At 38.5% G+C, this 5,000-nt stretch overlaps 7 non-coding genes and 2 pseudogenes across 7 annotated transcripts; all 9 read right to left on the minus strand.

The window, feature by feature from the left end:
* The window catches only part of LOC132136300 (5S ribosomal RNA), a 111-nt pseudogene extending 59 nt beyond the window's left edge, over positions 1 to 52 (minus strand).
* An 84-nt stretch (positions 53 to 136) lies between these two features.
* LOC132135251 (5S ribosomal RNA) lies at positions 137 to 255 on the minus strand. Its single transcript, XR_009430204.1, has one exon. It is a non-coding gene; the product is annotated as a 5S ribosomal RNA (ribosomal RNA).
* A 909-nt stretch (positions 256 to 1,164) lies between these two features.
* LOC132134999 (5S ribosomal RNA) lies at positions 1,165 to 1,283 on the minus strand. Its single transcript, XR_009429966.1, has one exon. It is a non-coding gene; the product is annotated as a 5S ribosomal RNA (ribosomal RNA).
* A 485-nt stretch (positions 1,284 to 1,768) lies between these two features.
* LOC132135419 (5S ribosomal RNA) lies at positions 1,769 to 1,887 on the minus strand. Its single transcript, XR_009430364.1, has one exon. It is a non-coding gene; the product is annotated as a 5S ribosomal RNA (ribosomal RNA).
* Positions 1,888 to 1,971: 84 nt separating this feature from the next.
* LOC132135298 (5S ribosomal RNA) lies at positions 1,972 to 2,090 on the minus strand. The gene has a single exon (XR_009430248.1). It is a non-coding gene; the product is annotated as a 5S ribosomal RNA (ribosomal RNA).
* A 793-nt stretch (positions 2,091 to 2,883) lies between these two features.
* On the minus strand, positions 2,884 to 3,002 carry LOC132135322 (5S ribosomal RNA). The gene has a single exon (XR_009430271.1). It is a non-coding gene; the product is annotated as a 5S ribosomal RNA (ribosomal RNA).
* Positions 3,003 to 3,711: 709 nt separating this feature from the next.
* On the minus strand, positions 3,712 to 3,822 carry LOC132136301 (5S ribosomal RNA; annotated as a pseudogene).
* Positions 3,823 to 3,906: 84 nt separating this feature from the next.
* LOC132135252 (5S ribosomal RNA) lies at positions 3,907 to 4,025 on the minus strand. Its single transcript, XR_009430205.1, has one exon. It is a non-coding gene; the product is annotated as a 5S ribosomal RNA (ribosomal RNA).
* Positions 4,026 to 4,827: 802 nt separating this feature from the next.
* Positions 4,828 to 4,946, minus strand: LOC132136383 (5S ribosomal RNA). The gene has a single exon (XR_009431252.1). It is a non-coding gene; the product is annotated as a 5S ribosomal RNA (ribosomal RNA).
* Between the last annotated feature and the right edge of the window lie 54 nt (positions 4,947 to 5,000).

The following is a 5,000-nucleotide window of genomic DNA, read 5'->3' on the forward strand; positions in this document are numbered from 1 at the left end:
GCTTCCGAGATCAGATGAGATCGGGCATAGCCAGGCTGGTATGGCCGTAAGCGAAGGAGGCTGCAAAGAGAGGGCTATTTAAAGATCAGCCACTATAACTGCCAGTGCATTATATAAGTAGAGAAGGAAACCTAAAAGCTTACAGCACCTGGTATTCCCAAGCGGTCTCCCATCCAAGTACTAACCAGGCCCAAACCTGCTTAGCTTCCGAGATCAGACGAGATCGGGCATAGCCAGGCTGGTATGGCCGTAAGCGAACGAGTCTGCAATGAGAGGGCTATTTAAAGATCAGCCACTATAATCGGTATTTCCAGGCAGTCTCCCATCCAAGTACTAACTGGGCCCAAACCTGCTTAGATTCTGAGATTGGGCATTGACTCTTTATTTATTTAAAAAATTTTTTGCAAATTTATTACATAATTACTGAAAATTTCCAAAAGTACTAACCTGGCCCAAACCTGTTTCGGTTTTCTAAGACTGGGCATTGACTCTTTTTTTTTTTTTTGCAAGATTATTAGACAATTAGTGAAAATTTTCAAAAGTACTTACCAGGCCCAAACCAGTTTCGGTTTTCTAAGACTGGGCATTGACTCTTTTTTTTTTTTTTTTTTTTTGCTAGATTATTAGACAATTAGTGAAAAGTTCCAAAAGTACTAACCAGGCCCAAACCTGTTTCGATTTCTAAGACTGGGCATTGACTCTTTTTTATTTATTTATGCAAAACTATTAGATAATTACTGAAAAATTCCAAAAGTACTAACCTGGCCCAAACCTGTTTCGGTTTTCTAAGACTGGGCATTGACTCTTTTTTTTTTTTTTTTTTGCAAGATTATTAGGCAATTAGTGAAAAGTTCCAAAAGTACTAACCAGGCCCAAACCTGTTTCAGTTTTATAAGACTGGGCATTGACTCTTTTTTTTTTTTTTTTTTTTGCTAGATTATTAGACAATTAGTGAAAAGTTCCAAAACTACTAAACAGGCCCAAACCTGTTTCGGTTTTCTAAGACTGGGCATTGACTCTTTTTTTTTTTTTTTTTTTATTTATGCAAAACTCTTAGATAATTACTGAAAAATTCCAAAAGTACTAGGCTGCAAAGAGAGGGCTATTTAAAGATCAGCCACTATAACCGCCAGTGCATTATATAAGTAGAGAAGGAAACCTAAAAGCTTACAGCACCTGGTATTCCCAGGCGGTCTCCCATCCAAGTACTAACCAGGCCCAAACCTGCTTAGCTTCCGAGATCAGACGAGATCGGGCATAGCCAGGCTGGTATGGCCGTAAGCGAAGGAGGCTGCAAAGAGAGGGCTATTTAAAGATCAGCCACTATAATCGGTATTTCCAAGCAGTCTCCCATCCAAGTACTAACTGGGCCCAAACCTGCTTAGATTCTGAGATTGGGCATTGACTCTTTATTTATTTAATTTTTTTTTTTGCAAATTTATTACATAATTACTGAAAATTTCCAAAAGTACTAACCTGGCCCAAACCTGTTTCGGTTTTCTAAGACTGGGCATTGACTCTATTTTTTTTTTTTTTTTTTTTTGCAAGATTATTAGACAATTAGTGAAAAGTTCCAAAACTACTAACCAGGCCCAAACCTGTTTCGGTTTTCTAAGACTGGGCATTGACTCTTTTTTTTTTAATTTATGCAGAACTATTAGATAATTACTGAAAAATTCCAAAAGTACTAGGCTGCCAAGAGAGGGCTATTAAAAGATCAGCGACTATAACCGCCAGTGCATTATATAAGTAGAGAAGGAAACCTAAAAGCTTACAGCACCTGGTATTCCCAGGCGGTCTCCCTTCCAAGTACTAACCAGGCCCAAACCTGCTTAGCTTCCGAGATCAGACGAGATCGGGCATAGCCAGGCTGGTATGGCCGTAAGCGAAGGAGCCTGCAAAGAGAGGGCTATTTAAAGATCAGCCACTATAACTGCCAGTGCATTATATAAGTAGAGAAGGAAACCTAAAAGCTTACAGCACCTGGTATTCCCAGGCGGTCTCCCATTCAAGTACTAACCAGGCCCAAACCTGCTTAGCTTCCGAGATCAGACGAGATCGGGCATAGCCAGGCTGGTATGGCCGTAAGCGAACGAGGCTGCAAAGAGAGGGCTATTTAAAGATCAGCCACTATAATCGGTATTTCCAGGCAGTCTCCCATCCAAGTACTAACTGGGCCCAAACCTGCTTAGATTCTGAGATTGGGCATTGACTCTTTATTTATTTAAAAAAAAATTTGCAAATTTATTACATAATTACTGAAAATTTCCAAAAGTACTAACCTGGCCCAAACCTGTTTCGGTTTTCTAAGACTGGGCATTGACTCTTTTTTTTTTTTTTGCAAGATTATTAGACAATTAGTGAAAATTTTCAAAAGTACTAACCAGGCCCAAACCAGTTTCGGTTTTCTAAGACTGGGCATTGACTCTTTTTTTTTTTTTTTTTTTTGCTAGATTATTAGACAATTAGTGAAAAGTTCCAAAACTACTAAACAGGCCCAAACCTGTTTCGGCTTTCTAAGACTGGGCATTGACTCTTTTTTGTTTTGCTAGATTATTAGACAATTAGTGAAAAGTTCCAAAACTACTAAACAGGCCCAAACCTGTTTCGGTTTTCTAAGACTGGGCATTGACTCTTTTTTTTTTTTTGCTAGATTATTAGAAAATTAGTGAAAAGTTCCAAAACTACTAAACAGGCCCAAACCTGTTTCGGTTTTCTAAGACTGGGCATTGACTCTTTTTTTTTTTTTTTTTTTTTATTTATGCAAAACTCTTAGATAATTACTGAAAAATTCCAAAAGTACTAGGCTGCAAAGAGAGGGCTATTTAAAGATCAGCCACTATAACCGCCAGTGCATTATATAAGTAGAGACGGAAACCTAAAAGCTTACAGCACCTGGTATTCCCAGGAGATCTCCCATCCAAGTACTAACCAGGCCCAAACCTGCTTAGCTTCCGAGATCAGACGAGATCGGGCATAGCCAGGCTGGTATGGCCGTAAGCGAAGGAGGCTGCAAAGAGAGGGCTATTTAAAGATCAGCCACTATAATCGGTATTTCCAGGCAGTCTCCCATCCAAGTACTAACTGGGCCCAAACCTGCTTAGATTCTGAGATTGGGCATTGACTCTTTATTTATTTAATTTTTTTTTTTGCAAATTTATTACATAATTACTGAAAATTTCCAAAAGTACTAACCAGGCCCAAACCTGTTTCGGTTTTCTAAGACTGGGCATTGACTCTTTTTTTTTTTTTTTTTTTTTTTTTTTTGCTAGATTATTAGACAATTAATGAAAAGTTCCAAAACTACTAAACAGGCCCAAACCTGTTTCGGTTTTCTAAGACTGGGCATTGACTCTTTTTTTTTTTTTTGCTAGATTATTAGACAATTAGTGAAAAGTTCCAAAAGTACTAACCAGGCCCAAACCTGTTTCGGTTTTCTAAGACTGGGCATTGACTCTTTTTTTTTTTTTTTTTTTTTGCTAGATTATTAGACAATTAGTGAAAAGTTCCAAAACTACTAAACAGGCCCAAACCTGTTTCGGTTTTCTAAGACTGGGCATTGACTCTTTTTTTTTTTTTTTTTTTATTTATGCAAAACTCTTAGATAATTACTGAAAAATTCCAAAAGTACTAGGCTGCAAAGAGAGGGCTATTTAAAGATCAGCCACTATAACCGCCAGTGCATTATATAAGTAGAGAAGGAAACCTAAAAGCTTACAGCACCTGGTATTCCCAGGCGGTCAAGTACTAACCAGGCCCAAACCTGCTTAGCTTCCGAGATCAGATGAGATCGGGCATAGCCAGGCTGGTATGGCCGTAAGCGAAGGAGGCTGCAAAGAGAGGGCTATTTAAAGATCAGCCACTATAACTGCCAGTGCATTATATAAGTAGAGAAGGAAACCTAAAAGCTTACAGCACCTGGTATTCCCAAGCGGTCTCCCATCCAAGTACTAACCAGGCCCAAACCTGCTTAGCTTCCGAGATCAGACGAGATCGGGCATAGCCAGGCTGGTATGGCCGTAAGCGAACGAGTCTGCAATGAGAGGGCTATTTAAAGATCAGCCACTATAATCGGTATTTCCAGGCAGTCTCCCATCCAAGTACTAACTGGGCCCAAACCTGCTTAGATTCTGAGATTGGGCATTGACTCTTTATTTATTTAAAAAATTTTTTGCAAATTTATTACATAATTACTGAAAATTTCCAAAAGTACTAACCTGGCCCAAACCTGTTTCGGTTTTCTAAGACTGGGCATTGACTCTTTTTTTTTTTTTTGCAAGATTATTAGACAATTAGTGAAAATTTTCAAAAGTACTAACCAGGCCCAAACCAGTTTCGGTTTTCTAAGACTGGGCATTGACTCTTTTTTTTTTTTTTTTTTTTTGCTAGATTATTAGACAATTAGTGAAAAGTTCCAAAACTACTAAACAGGCCCAAACCTGTTTTGGCTTTCTAAGACTGGGCATTGACTCTTTTTTTTTTTGTTTTGTTTTGCTAGATTATTAGACAATTAGTGAAAAGTTCCAAAACTACTAAACAGGCCCAAACCTGTTTCGGTTTTCTAAGACTGGGCATTGACTCTTTTTTTTTTTTTGCTAGATTATTAGACAATTAGTGAAAAGTTCCAAAAATACTAAACAGGCCCAAACCTGTTTCGGTTTTCTAAGACTGGGCATTGACTCTTTTTTTTTTTTTTTTTTTTTTTATGCAAAACTCTTAGATAATTACTGAAAAATTCCAAAAGTACTAGGCTGCAAAGAGAGGGCTATTTAAAGATCAGCCACTATAACCGCCAGTGCATTATATAAGTAGAGAAGGAAACCTAAAAGCTTACAGCACCTGGTATTCCCAGGAGGTCTCCCATCCAAGTACTAACCAGGCCCAAACCTGCTTAGCTTCCGAGATCAGACGAGATCGGGCATAGCCAGGCTGGTATGGCCGTAAGCGAAGGAGGCTGCAAAGAGAGGGCTATTTAAAGATCAGCCACTATAATCGGTATT

Source organism: Carassius carassius, unplaced genomic scaffold (assembly GCF_963082965.1).
Source record: "Carassius carassius unplaced genomic scaffold, fCarCar2.1 SCAFFOLD_60, whole genome shotgun sequence".
NCBI lineage: Eukaryota > Metazoa > Chordata > Actinopteri > Cypriniformes > Cyprinidae > Carassius > Carassius carassius.